A 21,593-nucleotide genomic window follows, 5' to 3' on the forward strand; every position below is an offset into this window, starting at 1 on the left:
ATGAACATTCGGCGGGTACATGAAGTGATGGCAAGCAGGTTCTGAGGCAATGCGATCACCAGAGGCTCCGGTAACAAGAGGACTGGCCAGTACCATTGTTACGCCATCTCGGGTTGATATCCCTATAGAAGAAAATGTAACTAAACATCTAAAGGAAGCTACTCGAGCGCTTTCATTTCCTGCTTTAATTGATCAGGAGCTACAAGAGGGACTTGGGGATAAGCAGATCATAGGTGCCCTGAGTGACATGGAGATTGCTGATCCGCATGATGGCGAGATGATGGAGTGTGACGTGCGTGATGATGATCTCTTAGGTCAGGAACTTACGGAGATGGATAGTTTGGGTTCTCGTCAAGCTTCAGTCAAGATAGGAAGATCGGATGACAAACCGTCTAGGAGCAGGCGGAATGGTGCAAAAACGAATGTCTCTTTGGGCATTACGAGTAGGAAATTTGAGATTCTTCGTCGGGGATCTCCTCGGAAGCGTTTGACATCGTCTCATGTTGATGCAGGAAAATCAAGGCGTCACCAAAGTTCAAAAAAGCTGAGAGGTGGTTCGTCAACAAGTGATGGTTTGATGGGTTCCAAAAATCCATCCCACGATCAGATATGAGGACACTCAGTTGGAACTGTCGAGGGATTGGGAACGACCTCACAGTTCGAAGCCTTACTAAGATGTGTCAGAAGCATCGCCCAGGACTTGTGTTCCTTTCTGAGACGAAGAACAGAAGGCTGCTGTTGCAAAACATTCAAGCCGACTTAGGATTTGATCATTTATTTACTGTTGAGCCACTTGGACTCAGCGGAGGTTTAGCATCGCCCAGGATCGTGTTAATGTTTTATTTTCGAATAACCGTATGATTGACATTGAGGCAGTCATTGATGGAATAAAAGTTTATATGACGTTTGTTTATGGGGAACCTGTACTTGAAAGGTGTGATCAAGTTTGGGAACGTCTTACGCGTTTCTCAACAACAAGAAATGGACCTTGGTTCATGATAGGAGATTTTAATGAAATCACATGTCATAATGAGAAAGAAGGAGGGAGACAACGTCCTGATAGTTCATTCCTCCCTTTTAAGCAGATGCTTAATGACTGTGGGATGTTGGAGTTTCCTTTCACGGGGGACATGCTCTCCTGGGTAGGGAAGAGAGCAGGAGGAGCAACTGTTCGATGTCGCTTAGATAGAGCAGTAGGAAACGCAGATTGGCATGAAAAATTTCCACACTCGACTGTGAAGTATATGAGGCTATGGGGATCGGATCATCGTCCGATTCTTGCAGACATCCTCGTAAAGCCAATGAGGAGATCAAGAAAATTTAAGTTAGATAAAAGATGGGTGGATAATGAGGAACTAAGGAAAGTTATTCTTGAGGGATGGAAATCTCCTGATCTTCCTTCTCATGAGACTATTATGGAACAAATTTCTAGTTGCAGGAGAGCCTTGAGTGAATGGAGGAGACAACATAATGTTAACTCGGCTAAATTGGTGGAGGAGCTTAAGGAAAAGGTGGAGGATCTGTACGCTGATGATAACGCTACAACAGAGGAAATTGCAGCAGCGTTAAAGGAACTCTCTGATGCTCTTAAAGCAGAAGAATTGTTCTGGAAACAAAAGAGTCGGGTGTTTTGGCTGAAAGAAGGGGACAGAAATACGAAATTTTTTCATGCCTTAACAAAGCAAAGAAGAGCAAGGAATAAGATCACACAGCTCCTAGATGAGAATGGAAACATAGTTGAGGATGAAGTAGGATTAGTAGCCATTGCTACTAGTTATTTTAGACAGATCTTTGAGTCATCGAATCCAGAGGATATTGAAGACGCACTTTCTCAAGTTCCAGCGTCGATCACTGGTGCTATGAATGATAACCTTACAGCTCCGGTCTCTGAATGGGAGATCAAACTGGCGCTCTTTGCTACGCATCCAGAGAAGGCCCCAGGACCAGATGGGATGACTGCGCTTTTCTATCAGAAATTCTGGGATATAGTAAAGGAGGATTTGACTCTTATGGTCAATAAATTCCTTTTTGAGGGGACGGTGGCGACTGGACTGAATGATACAAATATATGTCTCATCCCGAAGACAACGAGGCCTAATGAGATGGCTCAGTTTAGACCCATTAGCTTATGTAACGTCAGTTACAAGATAATCTCTAAGGTCTTATTCCAGAGATTAAAGAAAGTGCTACCAGGATTGATATTGGAGACTCAGTCGGCCTTTGTTGCTGGGAGACAGATCTCTGACAACATCATGATTGCTCAGGAGATGTTCCACGCTCTCAGAACTAAACCTAGTGGACGCAATAAGAGAATGGCCATAAGACAGACATGATCAAGGCATATGACATGATGGAATGGTCCTTTATTGAAGCTGTCATGCGCAAGATGGGGTTCTCAGAGACATGGATCACCTGGATAATGCGGTGTATTACGTCGGTGAAATATAAGGTCCTTATGAATGGAGAGCCAAGAGGAAATATTGTTCTAGGTAGAGGTTTACGTCAAGGAGATCCTTTGTCTCCTTTCATTTTTATTCTATGCACGTAAGCGCTTGTTAGCCTTCTTAATCATGCAGAGATCCAAGGGAAGATAACAGGGATGCGCGTCACACGCACGTGTCCGTCGGTATCCCACCTTCTCTTTGCTGATGATAGCCTTTTCTTCTGTAAGGCAGAGCCCCGTGAATGTGAAGAAGTAATGAAAGTAGGTAGGAAATATGGCAAAGCATCTGGACAATGTATTAACTTTGATAAATCGTCCTTACTCTTTGGTAAGCGGATTAATGTGACTATGAGACAAGAGCTTAAAGATGTGCTTGGAATACAGAACGAGGGAAAACCTATCTTGGTATCCCAGAAGACATAAGTGGTTCCAAGTGCAAAATTTTTGCATTTCTAAAGGATAAGTTGATGCATAGAGTGAATGGATGGACAGGCAGATGGCTATCGAAAGGAGGGAAGGAAGTGATGATAAAATCCATTTTGCTCGGTCTACCGACATACGTGATGTCTACTTTTCTACTACCATTGGAGATATGTGAAAACCTTGCTAGTGCCATTTCACAATTCTGGTGGAGTTCAAATCCACCAAAAAGAGGGATACACTGGGCAAAGTGGGAAAAAGTTTGCTTACCAAGAGAGGAAGGTGGGATCGATTTCCGTATGATCCATGAGTTCAACTTGGCGCTATTGGCAAAACAATTATGGAGGCTAGTTCAATTCCCTGATTCTTTGGTTGCGCGGGTCTTGAGGGGAAGATACTATAGATTGAGTTCTCCATTAAGAGCGAACACTTTTACCAGCCCATCCTATGTGTGGACAAACATTTATGCCGCAAGGAAGTTGTTATTACTGGGGATCAGACAGAAGATACATTCAGGGTATGAAGTCAAGTTGTGGGAGGACCCGTGGGTTCCAACGACTCCTGCGAGGCCAGCTATTCCCATAGCGCCAGCTATGCACCTGAATATGAGAGTCAGCGATCTTATTGACCAGGTATCGAAGGAATGGGACATTGGTCTATAGGAGAATTATGTCAGTCTTGAGGACATACCTCTCATAAGGAGTCTAGCCATAAGCCCAACTCATCGTCGGGATACTTTTTGCTGGAGCTACACAAGGAATGGCCAATACACGGTTAAATCTGGATAATGGGTGGCTCAGAATGTACTAATGCCATCGGCTGAGAAGGAAGTTCTAGAGCCAAGCATCACTAAGCTCCAAGCCTTTGCGTGGCAGATAAAGGCGCCGAAGAAGATATGTCATCTTATATGGCAACTGTTAACTGGTCATGTGGCAGTAACGAGAAACTTAACAAGACGCAATATGAGGTGTGACAATTACTGTCCAAGATGTGGAGAACTAGAGGAAATAGTAACCCATGCCGTTTTTGAATGTCCGCCAGCTCTCCAAGTTTGGTCATTATCGTCGACTCCGACAAGCCCAGATATATTTTCCGTATCAAGTGTCTACACAAATATGGACTATCTATTTTGGAGGAAGAATAGCATTATTGAACCAGAACTAGACAGGGATCCTTATCCCTGGATAATATGGTATATTTGGAAGGCTGGGAATGACAAACTTTTCAGGGGTGTAGATAGAGATCCTTTGGAACTAGTTCGACATGCAGAAAGTGAATGCAAAGCCTGGTTTGATGCTAACGAAGTGGTACAACCAGTGGTACAACCAGTGGTACAGGATAATAACCCTGTGGTAACCCAAGTCATAAGCTTGGGTAATATCTGCTTATTAGATGGATCTTGGACATCTTCTGCTCAATTCAGTGGATGCGGATGGGTATGGATGGACAGTGGTGGGAACATTCAACTTATGGGAACAAGGAATTTCACTCAACGCGAATCAGCCTTGCATTCAGAAGTAGAAGCACTGAGATATGGAGAATATGCTTCAACACTCAACATGTCAGAGCTTCAGGACGGATTGTAAGGAACTAATTGCAATGATAAAGAACCCTCAGGCGTGGCCAAGTTTTACGACGGAGTTGGAGAGGATAGAGACGTTACAGATATGCTTCCCGGACTTCAGCATTATTCATGTTCCACGGGCGCGGAACCAGATTTCAGATTTTTTAGTTAAGACTGCGAGATCCTTCGATAGGGAGTTACTTTTTATTGGTTGTTCTATTCCGGTTGGGTTACCTAGACCACCTCAAGTTTGAGTAATAGAATGAGCCTTTCGACGTCAAAAAAAAAAAAAACAAGCACGAGAGTTTTATTATTTTCTTTGATGGGTTTCTCTTTTTTATTTTTTAAAAATAAGCTATTATAGATATGAGAATCAATTGTATATATTATGTCTTCCTCTGTTTTAGGAAACTACTAGCGAGATCCTCTGTATATAAACTCCTTTGTATCATTCTAAAAGATTAAGGCAAATACATTATTTATATGGTATCAAGAGCCATCGGTAACCCTAAACTTCTCTAGCCGCCAAACCCTAATTTTTTTTTCCATCATGACGACCATTGCAGAACAAATCGATGACTCAAAATCCGTTCTCAACATCAACATGGTCAACATCACGAAGCTCAACTCCACCAACTTCATGACCTGGAATCTTCATTTCCATGCTCTGCTTGATGGCTACAATCTTGCCGGCTATATTGACGGCACTACCACTGAACTAGACAAGACAACAACTCTCGATGATGTCATTACGATCAACCCTGATCATACCAAATGGCGACGCCAAGATCGCCTTATTTACAGTGGCCTCCTTGGCACACTCTCTCCATCAATCCAAGCGTTGGTGACTAACACCAAAACATCCCGAGATGTGTGGAAGTCCCTAAGTGCGACTTATGCTACGCCGAGCCGTGGCCACATTCAACAACTTCGTCCCCAACTCAAAACCTTCACAAAAGGAGACAAGACGATCGATGATTACATGAGGAGTTTGACTACACGTTTTGATCAGCTTGCTCTACTTGGGAAATCGCTCGATCATGAGGATAAGATCGAGTATATCATTGATGGGCTCCCGGAGGACTAAAATCAGTGGTTGAACAGGTTGAAGGTAGAGACACTACGCCTTCGATTGTGGAGATTCATGAGAAGTTGATCAACAAAGAGGCCAAGCTACTCTCCATGAACGCAACTACTCTCAACACGATTCCAGTAGCTGCAAACGTTGCGACTTCTCGCCCACGGCAGAACAACAACTACAATCAGCAGTACCGCTTCCACAATTCAAACTGGAACAACAACAAACCGCAGCAACACTACAACAATGCTTCACGACAGGACTCTCGGTCTTCGAAAGGATACCAAGGGAAATGTCAAATCTGTAGTGTTTTCGGCCACAATGCTCGACGCTGTCCTCAACTCGCTCAATCATTGAACTCTGGCTACAACCCCTCACCGTTCCAACCGTGACAACCACGAGCCAACATGGCTGTCTCTGCTCAGAATCCCACAAACGCCTGGATGATGGACTCTGGAGCCACACACCACATCACCAGTGAACTCCAGAACATGAAGCTCGCGCAGCCTTACAATGGCTCGGACTCTGTTCTCATTGGTGACGGATCAGGTTTATCGATATCTCATACTGTCTCTCTCTCTTTACGTACTATCACCAGACAGTTGCGACTCAATAACATTCTTTGTGTTCCAAATATCAAAAAGAACTTGATCTCTGTCTACCGGTTGTGTAATGCTAACAATGTTTCGGTGGATTTTTTCCCTGCTTCCTTTCAGGTGAAGGAATTGAGCTCGGGTGTCCTGTTGATCCAAGGAAAGACCAAGGATGAGTTGTACGAATGGCCAACCCAAACACCAAACCTTCAGTCTTTTTACGCATCACCCTCACCAAAACCAAAAATGTCTGATTGGCACTTTCGCCTAGGACACCCGTCTTCTTTTATTCTTCAGTCTATTGTTTCCGGTTTTTCTTTACCTATTGCCAACTCTGTAACACAAAACACATTATGTTCAGATTGTGCAATCAATAAATCTCATAAACTGCTTTTTGCTCAATCCTCTATTACTTCTACAAAACTATTACAATACATTTTCTCAGACTTGTGGAGTTCTCCTATACTTTCCCTTGACAATTTCAAATACTACCTAGTTTTGGTAGATCACTACACCAGATATACATGGCTTTACCCTCTCAAAACTAAATCCCAAACCCTGGAAATATTCAAAGCTTTCAAAAGCTTGGTCGAAAACAAATTCTCCACAAAGATAGGCACTTTGTTCTCTGACAATGGTGGTGAGTTCATCGCCTTGCGATCTCTACTAACAGAAGCTGGCATCAATCACCTTACATCCCCACCACACACTCCAGAACACAATGGTATTGCCGAGCGGAAACATCGGCACATAGTAGAAACTGGCCTTACTCTCCTTACCCATTCGGCCATGCCCAAGAAATACTGGCCTTTTGCTTTCGCCACTGCTACCTACCTCATAAAACGGCTTCCCACACCAGTCCTCAACATGGAGACTCCCTTCCATAAACTCTTCCAAACCCAACCCAACTACCTCAAAACCAGAGTATATGGATGCCTCTGTTATCCATGGCTACGACCTTACAATGCAAACAAAATGTAGGACAAATCAATGCCTTGTGTTTTTCTCGAATACTCTCAGTCACAAAGTGCCTTTCTCTGCTTACACACTCCCTCTGGTCGTATTTTATGTCTCGCGACATGTCACTTTTGACGAGACCGTCTTCCCATTCAAATCCAAGAAACCACTATCTCCGGCCCCAAACACCACAGACGAACCACCATATATTCCATTACCACTAGTTACTGTTATAAGAACCTCCTCAATACCTCCAAACCAACCGCCATTCGTACAACCAACGGGAACCACGAGCTTGATTCCTCCCCTGCAGGTACAGGATAATTCTACTGGAACATTAAGCACACCAGCTCCGCCTACTGCTGCACCGGAGTTGTCTCCTCCAACCTCAACTGTGCAACCGCAACAACCGCTGACAAGTTCGGAACCGGCGCCTCTACAACAGACACAGGACGCCACGACTACAAATAGCTCTGTCTCAGCTTCTGATAATGCAGACCCACCTCCGAATCAACATCGCATGGTTACTCGCCGGCAAAAACCAGATAGTCAAGCCCAATCCCAAATACAACTACACTGCTGCACTATCATCTATTATCCCGATGGAACCAGCTACTCTTAAACAAGCGCTACAAGATAAGAGGTGGCGTGGATCAATGTCGACTGAGATAGATGCGTTTGCGCGTAATGACACATTTGAACTTGTTCCGCGACCTCGCGACCAGAATGTCATAGCCTGTCTTTGGATCTACACGAATAAGTTCTTCTCCAATGGTTCACATCGTTGCTGCAAATATCATCTCTTCACAAAAGGGTATAATCAACAACATGGACGAGACTACACTGATACATTCAGTCCGGTAATCAAATCTACCACACTACGTTTGGTTCTGGACATTGCAGTCAGTAGCGGTTGGCCTATACAACAACTGGATGTTAACAATGCGTTCCTCCAAGGAACGTTAACTGAAGAGGTCTACATGGAGCAGCCACCGGGTTTTATTGACTCTGATAAACCGGATCATGTATGTCACCTCAAGAAAGCGGTTTACAGGCTCAAGCAAGCTCCCAGAGCTTGGTACACAGAAATCCGTTCGTTCCTTCTCAGCTTAGGATTCTACAACTCCCTAGCAGACACATCTCTTTTTATTCTAAAAAGGGGATCGGATTTAACGTATTTACTCGTGTATGTTGATGACATTGTGGTTACAGGAAATTCAAAACTGTCAATCAAGCGAGTCTTACAACTCCTAGCTGAGAGATTCTCTGTCAAAGACCCGGAAGAGCTCAATTACTTCTTGGGTATTGATGCACATCGTACATACTCTGGCTTACATCTGAATCAGTGGAAGTACATCTTCGATGTCCTCCACAAGTATGACATGACCAATGCTCGTCCAGTCACAACACCCATGGCATCTTCTCCAAAACTCCATCTCAACTCTGGAACCTCTCTCACTGATCCTTCAAAATACAGAAAACTCATAGGAAGCTTGCAGTACCTGCAATTCACTCGACCAGACATTGGATTTGCGGTGAACAGTCTGTCTCAATTCATGCACAAACCCACTGACGAACATTGGCAAGCTGCAAAGAGGATATTACACTACCTAGCAGGTACACCCACTCATGGTATTTACATCTCTGCGACGAACAGGCTGATATTACATGGATACTCAGACACGGATTGGGCTGGGGACTCCGATGACAACGTCTCAACAAACTCATTCATCATCTACTTGGGTAAACACCCAATCTCATGGGCAAGTAAGAAACAGAAAGGTGTTGCAAGGTCCTCGACTGAAGCGGAATATAGAGCTGTCGCCAGCACTGCAGCCGAACTATCTTGGATTTGCAATCTCTTAACTGAGCTTGGGATACAGCTGCCTTCTTCGCCCCTCATTCACTGCGACAATGTAGGTGCGACGTTTCTCTGTGCCAATCCGGTATTCCACTTTCGAATGAAGCACATTGCTATTGATTACCACTTCGTCCGAGGTCAGGTAACAAGAGGAGCATTACGTGTCTTTCACGTTAACACACGAGACCAGCTAGCGGATGCTCTGACAAAGCCTCTCTCGCGTGCAAGGTTTCTAGAACTCAGAGACAAGATTGGAGTTACTGCGGACACTCCATCTTGAGGGGGCGTATTAGAAATATGAGAATCAATTGTATATATTATGTCTTCCTCTGTTTTAGGAAACTACTAATGACATCCTCTGTATATAAACTCCTTTGTATCATTTATATATTATGTCTTCCTCTGTTTTAGGAAACTACTAATGACATCCTCTGTATATAAACTCCTTTGTATCATTCTAAAAGATTAAGGCAAATACATTATTTACATAAGCAACTTAAATCATTATTTTTGTAAATTATACATTTTTGGTTAGTAAAGTTTTCTTGAGTTGCACAATTTTCATTTTATATTTATGTAAACTTTACATTAAAAAGTGCTTGTATAGATACGTAAATATGTAAATTTTAATGTGCTAAACGTTTACTTTTTAATTGTATGTAGATTTTACATAAACTAGATCATTTCTCGATAATATATTTAAATTTGTTACATTTATCATTTTTATTTGTATGCGAATTTTTGTATATTAAATTATATATAACTAATTTTTAAATTTGATTTTTTTTTTATATATTTTTAGTTTGAAGTAAGTATTTCTATTATATGTAACACAATTAACTAATAAAATATGAAGAATCAAGTCCGAGATTTTAGAGTTATGTAAAAAAAATATAATTATGTATAGATCATAAATGATCTTAGTTTAAAAGATCGGAATCTCATCTCAAATAAATTCACGAAAAGAAAAAGTACTCCAATAACCTACTTAAAATATAAAATCCCCTTTTAAAAAAACGTACTTAATAATATTTTTTACGTGTAATAATTGAAAACTGACAATTGAATATCGATCTAGAATATTATTTTAATATATATAATGGTAAACTATTAATTGAAATAAACAAATTTTAATTTTTTTAATATTACATGAATTAAAAGTCTTTAAAATCTAAAGTCTATTTTATTAACATAATATATTTTTCATTCATTTATTATTTTGACGTTACAAAATATTGCTTTAGTTTTATTTGTATATTAATTTTTTAATAATTTAGTTTCTTTTTAAGTAATTTTAAAATTATCAAGAATATAATATATTTAAAATTATTTATTTAAATATATCCAAATATGAAGTCTCATTTTTATGTGTGTTTGCGTTGAGCATATTTAATTTGTAGTTTGTATATTTAATAACACCTTGTTGTGTGCCGTTATATGGTTTTAATAAATGTGTTGTCATTTCATTTTTATTACTACTAACATGATTTTTTAGTGATCAGTGATAATGTATTTTTAACGTTATGTATTATATTTTATCTCATACTTTCTAACTCTTCATGCTGACACTTTTTTTAAAATCATTTTAATAAGATAATAGGTTTGAAGATGTAAATACAACTGTGTATGTTGCAAATTTAGACTTTTTAGTGTAACTAAGCACTATCAATTATGGAAATTATATTATGATTTTATTTTACTAGTTCTTTCTTTCTGTGTATATTTTTTGTTCTATTTCCAATTTTTGTTTCATATACCTTAAAAGTCTTCGGTTGATTTTTGTTTGTTTTCTTTCTCTAATTACAACGTACAGTTCGACCGTTTATTTTTTTTGGGATCAAACTACTAATATCATCAATGTACAGAAAAGCTTAAACTCCAACAATGGAGTGAGTATTTGTGTTAGAGAAAACTGATTTACCCACTAATATAGTGAGATATTATAATATTAGAACGTATGGAAACTCTTCTCTGTTGTCCTACACTAGACATAATTAAGTTGTTGTCAATTGATTCTATATTAGTGATAACTTGAAATACATCTTTATGTCTTCCTTACATCATCCTTAATTAGTTTACGGTTCGACCATTTCTAATATACTGAGAGTAACATAATATTAGATGTTGATTATCTCCTTCCAATTAGGAATGCACAGAATGAGAGAAATTCAAAGTGAGACCACTTTACAATTTTGTCATCATATCTATATAGAGTTAGTTTATAGATTACTCTATCTATTTCAAAATGTAATCAGTTTTAGTTAAAATCAGTAATATTTAAAAGTTATTACTTTTGAAAACTGTCATTTAATATATAAATTTAATCAATTACACAGTAATTTACACAATTTAATCGGTCACACAATATCCAATAAATATAAAGTTACATTGAAATATGAAAACAAGTTATATAGTGAAACAAAAAAACTTTTAAACCATTATATTATAAAACAAATGGAATATTCAAATTATATTGAAACATTAGAATAGTAAGAATCAGAAAAGCTGAAATCTCAACGTCGATCATTTACGTCGGCCATGTCTTACACCATCTCCAATGTATTCCTCTATTTTTTTTCTAAAATAGAGGAATTTCATAATAGAGATGGATTTGTCTCCAATGTATTTTTCTATTTTCTCTCCTAAAAAGAATATTTTTGATATATTATTTTCTAAGTTTACAAATAATATTTTTTATTTGTGAAAGTTGAAAACCAGCCCAATTTATTTTAGTATATTTATAAAATTATGATATTATTTACACTAAATATTTCTTTACAAACTATTATGTAAATAAAAAATATATAATTATATTTATATAAATAATATATTTCACTTAAAAAATATTTTTCGTTTATAATTGTTTAAGTAAAAAGTTAAAGGATCATTTTGTAAAAACAAATAGAGGAGGTGACATGGTAAAAATATAGTTTCTCATTGGCCGATTATTTTTGCCTAAGTGGACACTCTATCTCAGGCTTATATCCTCCAGTTTTAATTAAAATCTGTAATATTTAAAAGTTATTACTTTAGAAAACTGTCATTTAATATATAAATTTAACCAATTACACAGTAATTTACATAATTTAATTGGCCACACAATATCCAATAAGTATAAAGTTATATTGAAATATAAAAAAAATTTATATAGTGAAACAAAAATACATTTAAACCATTATATTATAAAGCAAAAGGAATATTCAAATTATATTGAAACATTAGAATAATAAGAATAGGAAAAGCTGAAATCTCAACGTCGATCATTTACGTCAGCCATGCCTTAGACCATCTCCAATGTATTCCTCTATTTTTTTTTTCTAAAATAGAGGAATTTCATAATAGAGATGGATTTGTCTCCAATGTATTTTTCTATTTTCTCTTCTGAAAAAGAATATTCTTGATATATTATTTTCTAAGTTTACAAATAATATTTTTTATTTGTGAAAGTTGAAAACCAACCCAATTTATTTTAGTATTTTATAAAATTATGATATTATTTACACTAAATATTTCTTTACAAACTATTATGTAAATAAAAAATATAATTATATTTATATAAATAATTTATTTCACTAAAAAATATTTTTGGTTATAAATGTTTAAGTAAAAAGTTAAAGGATCATTTTGTAAAAACAAATAGAGGAGGTGACATGGCAAAAATATAGTTTCTCATTCGCCGATTATTTTCGCCTACGTGGACACTCTATCTAACGCTTATATCCTCTTTTTATTACTTGTTTGATATAAAAATAACATGCTGTGCAATCGAAGAAAACTGTATTGCGTGCAAATCTCAAACTTTTACATATTTACATATACTTTACATTCAATAAAAAATAAAAAAAAAAATTAAAAAGGAAAACACTATTCTAATTTTTTTGTCTATTTTGTATGCAAGGCAAGGACAATGACGAACTTAGGCAAGCAATTATGGATGGATGGAAATCCCCAGATCTACCGTCCGATGCAAGTATTATGGAACATATTGCGAGTTGTCGTAAAGCCTTGAGTCAGTGGAGGAGGGAACATAATTTGAACTCAGAGAAACTAGTGGAGGAACTTAAAGAGAAGGATGAGGGGCTGTATTCGAATGATAATGTGACGACTGAGGAAATAGCAGAAGCCTTGAAGGAACTCTCTGATGCTCTTAAGGCAGAAGAGATGTTCTGGAAGCAAAAGAGTCGAGTTTTTTGGCTAAGAGAAGGAGATAGAAACACAAAATACTTTCATGCCTTGACAAAGCAGAGAAGAGCTAGGAATAAAATCATACAGCTTAGAGATGCAAATGGAAATGTTGTTCAGGATGAAGAAGGATTGGTAGCCATTGCTACTAGTTACTTCAGGCAGATCTTTGAATCCTCAACCCAGAAGACATAGCGGATGCGTTATCAGAGGTATCCACAACGATTTCTGAGCCAATAAAAACTGGTCTCATAGCTCCGGTCACTGAGTGGGAAGTCAAATTAGCACTTTTTGCGATGCATCCAGAAAAGGCTCCTGGACCAAATGGAATGACAACTCTCTTTTGTCAGAAATTTTGGGATATAGTGAAGGATGATTTAACTCATATGGTGAATCAATATTTTTTTGATGGCGACTGGTTTGAATGACACAAATATCTGCCTCATCCCAAAGATGAATAATCCCAATGAGATGTCCTAGTTCAGACCCATCAGCTTATGTAACGTCAGTTACAAGTTTATCTCCAAGGTCTTATGCCAGAGATTGAAAAAAGTTATACCATATAGAATTTCAGAAACACAGTCGGCCTTTGTTGCTGAAAGATAAATTTCAGACAATATTATGATTGCCCAAGAGATGTTCCATGCCCTAAGAACTAAGACAAGCGGAAGAAACAAAAGGATGGCCATTAAGATGGATATGAGTAAAGCATACGACATAATGGAGTGATCGTTCATTGAGGCAGTTATGCGGAAGATGGGGTTCTCTGAGATATGGATTACCTGAATTATGAGGTGTGTTACTTCGGTGAAATACAAGGTACTTATGAATGGACAACCGAGAGGTAATATAGTCCCAGAGAGAGGTCTACGTCAAGGAGATCCTTTGTCTCCTTTCATCTTTATTCTATGCACATAAGCGCTCGTTAGCCTTCTTAATCATGCAGAGAACCAAGGGAAGATAACGGGGATGCGCGTTACACGCGCGTGTCCTTCTGTATCCCACCTTCCCTTTGCTGATGATAGCCTTTTTCTTCTGTAAGGCGGAGCCCCGTGAGTGTGAAGAAGTGATGAAAGTAGTCAGGAAATATGGACAAGCATCAGGACAATGCATTAATTTTGAGAAATCCCCCTGCTCTTTGGTAAGAGGATTAACGCAAATGCTAGACAGCAGGTTAAAGGTGCTTTAGGGATCCAAAATGAAGGAGGAATGGGAACATATCTAGGAATTCCAGAAGATATTAGCGGATCCAAGTGCAAAATTTTTGCATTTCTGAAAGATAAATTAATGCATAGAGTGAATGGATGGACGGGCAAATGGCTATCAAAAGGTGGAAAGGAGGTTCTGATTAAATCTATCTTGTTAGCACTTCCGACATATGTTATGTCTACTTTCCTGCTCCCACGGAGATATGCGAAAACCTTGCTAGTGCTATCGTAGAATTTTGGTGGAGCTCAACCCCCCCCCCCCCCCAAAAAAAAAAATAGAGGGATTCATTGGACAAAATTGTAAAAGGTCTGCAAACCACGGGAGGAAGGCGGATCGGATTCCGTATTGGCAGATTGGATTCCGTATGATCCATGAGTTTAACCTTGCTCTACTGGCAAAACAATTATGGAGGTTAGTGCAATAGCCTGATTCGCTGGTGGCTAGAGTATTAAAGGGAAGATACTACAGAATGTGTTCGCCTTTACGAATAGTCTCTGTAAACAACTCATCATATGTGTGGGCCAGTATCTCAGCAGCATGGAAATTACTATTGTTGGGGATCAGACATAAAGTACATTCAGGATATGAGGTTAAGGTGTGGGAGGATCCTTGGATTCCGACAACACCAGCTAGACCCGCACGACCCTTGGCCCCATCACTGCATCCGAATATGAGAGTCAGTGATCTCATCAACTAGGATTTGAAATAATGGGTTGTTGGGCTACTGGAGAACTATGTTGACCCTTCTGATATACCTGACATAAGGTGTCAGGCCATAAGCACCACTCATCGTCGGGATACTTTCTGCTGAAATTTTACTAAAAGTGGACAGTATACAGTCAAATCAGGATATTGGGTAGCTTGCAACTTACTAGAGGCTGATTAAGAGAAGGAGGTTTTGGAACCTAGTATAGCAAATCTTCAAGCCTTTGCTTGGAAGATAAAAGCTCCACAAAAGATTTGTCATCTTATATGGCAACTGTTAACTGGTTATGTGGCATTGACGAGGAATCTGGTACGGCGTAACATTTGCTTGGAAGATAAAAGCTCCACAAAAGATTTGTCATCTTATATGGCAACTGTTAACTGGTTATGTGGCATTGACGAGGAATCTGGTACGGCGTAACATGAGATGTGATAACTATTGTCCACGATGTGGAGAGCCAGAAGAATCTGTAACTCATGCAAGTTTTAATGTCCACCAGCTTTACAAGCTTGGTCTCTCTCAGCGACACCAACGAGTCAAGATGTATTCCCTCTTCCGAGCATCTATGCGAATATGGATTTTCTCTTCTGGAGAAAGAATAACATTGTTGATCCAAGATTAGACAGGGACCCATATCCATGGATAATTTGGTGCCTTTGAAAGACCAGAAATGATAAACTATTTAGGGGAATAGATAGAGATCCTTTGGAGCTAGTTCGTTATGCGGAGAGTGAGTGTCAAGTCTGGTTTAATGCAAATAAGATAACAACAGCCCCACAAGACCTTAATAATGAAGAACCTCAAGTCTTAAGCTTGAGGAATATCTGCATGATAGATGGGTCATGGACATCTACTGCACAGTTTAGTGGATATGGATGGGTCTGGCTAGATTGCTTAGGGAACGTTCAACTAATGGGGACACGGAATCACATTCGAAGAGAGTCTGCATTACAATTAGAGATGGAAGCACTGAGATGGGCGATGGAGAGTATGCTCCAGCATTCGACTTGTCAAAGCTTTGGAACGGACTGCAAGGATTTGATTGTTATGATCAACGAGCCTCATGTTTGGCCAAGCTTTGCGACAGAACTCGAAAGGATAGAGACCCCGAAGATATGCATCCCGGATTTCAAGATTACTTATATTCCACGAGCACAGAATCAGATTTCAGATTTCCTAGCTAGGACTGCGAGGTCTTTCCATAGAGTACTTTATTTCATTGGTTGTTCTATTCCGGTCTGGTTACCCAGGCCACCTCAAGTTTGAACAATAGAATAGCTTTTCGATGGAAAAAAAAAAACAGAACAAGAACAAAGGATACCAACACCAATTTCATTCTAAAAACGATGTAATAAAATGCAAAAAAACCAACATATAATAAGATCCAACATCAGTAAATAATCTATCTAACTATAATAATAAAATAGACTATACTCTCTCATCCTTGCGCCACATCATCATGGAGAGTGGGGCATTTCGCGAGACGTGTCGACACATTAAGATACTCTCGATTTTTGCTTTCTGCCGGGTTTCTACGTCCCTTAATTTTAACCGGGCTTTTATTAATTTAAGCCCAGAATTTTGCAGACACGTTACAAACCCACATGGGATTAGGGTTCCTTCCTCCGTCTTTCTCTTGAGCGGCGGCCTTCACAATGAGAGCACACAGAAGGTTAGAGTGATGATCCGATCTACAGTTCAACTCAAACGATATTTAGAAGATTCAGTCGGGTTCGTATGTTTTAAGTATGTTCTACGACTATATTTGGAATCGATTGATCTGTTCATTTCTCTTTTTTGCCATTGGAATCAATCGAGAGGGCTTGAGATGCCGGGCTTAACATGTAACGCGTGTAACATGTAGTTCGAGAACGAAAGCTTCATTACAGCTCCGATTGGCACAGTTACAATCTCAAGCGCAAGGTCAATATTTTGTCGTTTTTTTATTTGTTTGTCGGAAAATTCTACTCGAACAGTTTTGCTTAGATAAGATTAAATTTTCTGAGAAAAAAATCAAAACTTTATCATTTTTCCATCGAGATGGTTTTACTTTATCATTGTTCTTGATGTGTGGCATCTGAATTGTTGAGGTTTTGAATACGTCTAGGTAGCTGGAGCTCCTGGGGTTACAGAAGAGTTGTTTGAGGCTAAACAATCTGCTCTTGCTATGGAGAAAGGAAAATCAGATGAAAGGCCTATGCTTTACACCTGCAGAGTCTGCGGTAAAAGTTACAGGAGTTCCAAGGCTCATGAACAGCATTGCAAGTCTTGGAGACACGTTTTGCGCGTTTCACAAGGGACAGCAAGCAACGGAGATGAGGATGTAGCGATAGTCACGCCACTTCCTCGCCTTTTCAAGAACAAAGATAACGAGGAGAGTGATAATGAGTAGGTGGAGACAGATTCAGATGAGGAACTGGCTGATGCGGACGAAGAAGAGGCCTCGGATTCTTTGTCTAAGTTGAATGTGAATGAGTCAGGAGCTGGTGGAGAAGATGATGCAGACATGCATAAGCACCATGGTTTCTTTTTTTTTTTTGATCAAACAAGCACCATGGTTTCTTTGTTCCGAATGTTGAGTATCTAAAAGATCCAGAAGGGCTTCTCACTTACCTCGGTCTTAAGGTTCAGATTCGTCAGTTAAGCATTGTTGTAAAGCTTTGAATTTTCTTAACTTTTATTTCCTCTTATACCATGGATTATGATTCAGGTTAAGAGAGACTTCATGTGTCTCTACTGCAGCGAGCTGTGCCATGCATTCAGCAGCTTAGAAGCTGTAAGAAAGCATATGGAAGCAAAGAGTCATTGCAAATTGCATTACGGTGATAAAAAAGAAGCTAGAAATAGAATTCAACTTAGGTGATTGTGAGTAAGATTGCTTTGTAGCCTGTTTCGTTTTATAAAAAAAAAAAAAAATTGTTTACTTGCTCTAACAAACAGTACATCTTCCCCTGCTTTAAACCAGTATCACGACATAAATGTTACATGAATTTTCCTATTACCCCACATCCTTTTATTACAATAACTTGCACCACAAGCTCCAACAAATCCAACCAAAACAAGTACTCAATTCTGTACGCCACTTACGCTTGGAAAACATTTAATAATTGAATTGTAAATTTTGTAACCACTGTCGCCTTCATAAAATAAATTCAGTCAAACTTATACACAAAACAATAAACCGACGCACAAACGACATATTCTGTTCTCGGTTTTTCAGTTAAACCAAACGCCGCGAACGTCCCAAAATATAACATTGCACTACTACTAAATTGCCATACCATAATTCAAACCAACATACACAATTAAAAAAAACAAATCAGTCAAGATTTATATCAAATCAAATTAAATAACAAAACCAAAGTTCCAGCAATCCAACGATAATTTTTTTTTTCAGCTGCCCATCTACGCTAGATCAAGTGGTGATCAGACAAGCCGATTCTCCAAAAAGCACCTCTGTCTGACCGGGTCTATATGTAGCCTCTGGTCCTTGCTTCTTTTGCTAATGCGTCCGTCTGACCATTCCTACTTTGAGGAACTGAGACATACTCACATCATCGAAATCCTCATGTAATCTCTGGAACACCTCGATCTCTGTCGCGAATGTTGGCCAATCCACCGGATTTGTAGTCTGTCTAAGTACGTATCGAATCGTATCGAGGTTATCCTCATGTCTCTCATACATGAGGCTGCCCAAAGTAAACCTTCCATCTCAGCATGCAAAGCAGAGAGGCTCCTGTTGCACGCCCGTGATCCGAAATATTCAGAACCTATTTGATCCTTAAGACTCCACCCTAAAGCATTGACATTGCCATCAGCGACAAATATTCAGAAACCATTTGATCCTTAAACCTTCCATCTCAACGATCGGATGTAGACTCCGTTTGATCCTTAAGACTCCACCGAGCAATCAACGACAAATATGTAAACAAAATCTTAAAAACTAAATGCTAATAACACCGTATCATGATTTTTAAACGCCGTTGCTCTATAAAAATTCCTAGATGCAGATCTTCGTACACACAAATAAAGTTAGAAAAATGGATAACCCTCTAAATCTCCCTCACCCCTCATCTCATCAAGATTCAAACGACATCTCCAATTATATGGAATCTGAGCCGGATGTTAACCAAACCGTGGAAACCTCAAATGAAGACACTTCTGACACGGAGCCCGCATCTTATTTCCACAACCGAAGCCTCAAATATTTTGCATCGGAACCACCGAGGATGGTCTCCCATCACAAACACTTGATGGAGTTATTGTTAGAAAACAACAACCCTGAAGCACACTTTGTTGAGGGGATAAATCAGTTTTTCTTCCATCAAAGATTAGTCGAAGCACTCAATCACCTGCACAATTCTGCAAATTGAAAATACAACAAGGGTACGTATCTTTGTGGTTTATTACTTCCTTGCACAGGAAAAAACAAAGAAGGAAAAAATATCATGGATACCCTAGATTGGGAACACACACTATCTACATTTGATCGTCGCTGGAGAAAAATTAAAAAAACACTCAGTGTCTATCTTATTCCGCTGGAGGACTTATATCTAAAGAACATGGCCAGACTCAAACTCCCAAGAAGCTGCGACCTCCAAAACACAAATCATCCATGCAAGAATTGTTACTACTTCATAAGAGTTGAGAAATTTGTCGACTACATTGCTCATAGATTAAAAATATATCATTGTTTTTTTTTTGAATATTTCTTCTATCATGAATATTTTTAAAAAGTTAATTTGTTGTTTGCTATACTTTTGAAATTCATTACTCCCTTATGTACTAACCTCCTACCATAACCTTTCCGTTTAGGATAAGCCAATAAACTTTACAAACCTCGAAAAAGAAAAAAGAAATCCCTTATAAATAAGAACCGTAAACCAAAAAAATGCATCGCCCACGTTACCTAAAACTTTTAACATTTTCACTCAGGAGGAATCAAAAATGCATTCACATGCTTTCGAAAGCCAAAGACTCCAGGCCTGAGATCTCCTAACATGCACTCACAAAATCCATTATTAGGTCAAGACACTCTCAATTCTTAATTGTCAAGAACTAATAATTCTATGCCTGATTGGACTAACAACTAACAAATGAAAATAAAACTAAATGAATTCAAAAGAAAAAACAACATCCGAATCCGGCGCGTAGCGCCGGAATACCCCTAGTAAATAAATAAAAACCACATATAAGTAATAGCTAAATCAAAATAATATCACGTTATGCTTAATCCATCCGCAACGTTCATCAACGGACATGCTATTGAATACGTCTTTCATTCCTAATTGATGAATCAATTTAACGGCATCGTAACGTACATGTTCCTCCAAATCAGAAACTTCTTTGATTGCTTCTCATAGATTATTTTTCTTGTTCTCTGCTTCTCTTTGTACAGCCTCTTGTTTTTGTCTTATTTCTCTTCCTTCTATCAAATTGAAGAGTTTGCGAGTGATTGTTGTCAAAGCATTCATCTCGTTAGATTCTTCTACACTTTCTTTTTGAGTGAACAGATCATCAACTTTCTTAAGAGGACTAGTCTTTTGTCTCTTTCTTAAAGGAAGCTTTTCCACAGTATCATTTGCAGGGCTGCAAAAAAAAAAGATGATTGAGATTCATAGTTTTGTTGGATATCAAAAGAAAACTGTTCACCACGATTTGTTTGTTCCTTTTATGTTTCTGCAACTCCAACTGTTGGTTGTGCATCAGTAGTATCACCTAATCCAATAGCATTCATATCCGTCGCTATATTCTTGTCAAATATAACTTTGAGATCATCAAATTCTTCGAAGGTTTCATCACTAATTTTTTTGAAATTCGGATGTGCCTACAATAAAAAAAATTAACATAACCAAAAAAATAGTAATATAGTCTTATGAATTTTTTTACCTTTAAATATTCAGTACATACTTCTTTCGGAGCCGTAAACCTTTGTGTGGTTGAATCCCAGCCAAAACCAGATCTAAAGCGAAGAAGTTCAGCCGCGTTTAGATATTATGTTTTCAAGATCTTCATTATGTTTGGATAGTGTTGATAAATTTTGCTGCATCCATGCAATCGATTGAAGGTAGGTAGAATTCGTCTCTCCGCCGTAAATTTGCTGAATGTGCTATTACTGTCATGCAAACCCAAAGCAACAACATCTAAAAGTAGCTTTATCAAATTTTTATTTTCTTCAGGACTATATATATGAACTTTTTCCTCGTTCTTGTGATGGTTCATGTGTGCTTTGATGTGAGTCTCCCATTGATGCTTTTGGTTTTAATGTTTTATGTGTTTGTGTTTTATAAAATTTTTGTGTGTATAATAAAGATTATATAGAAATCATGACATACATATTCTAGAAAAGGGAAAATCAGTAAACTAAAGACTTTTTCCTTCGTATTCCCTGCATATTTCTACATTGTCGAGAACATGTAAAACTAACCTGAGGACTTTCTCCTTCGTATTCTTTATAATATATGAGTAAGTGATCTTGCACTTAAATCGCTGACAAATAATTTTTGGAAATTTTGAAAGATCTAACATCTACTTCTTATTCAAAACACTTCATAAACAAACTCTAAAACTCTCGAACTCA

General features: G+C 38.4%; 1 pseudogene; it reads left to right on the top strand.

Moving 5' to 3' along the window:
• Window positions 1-16,838: 16,838 nt before the first annotated feature.
• On the top strand, window positions 16,839-19,845 carry LOC106412747 (annotated as a pseudogene).
• The last annotated feature ends 1,748 nt before the right edge of the window (window positions 19,846-21,593 follow it).

Source organism: Brassica napus, chromosome C8 (assembly GCF_020379485.1).
Source record: "Brassica napus cultivar Da-Ae chromosome C8, Da-Ae, whole genome shotgun sequence".
NCBI lineage: Eukaryota > Viridiplantae > Streptophyta > Magnoliopsida > Brassicales > Brassicaceae > Brassica > Brassica napus.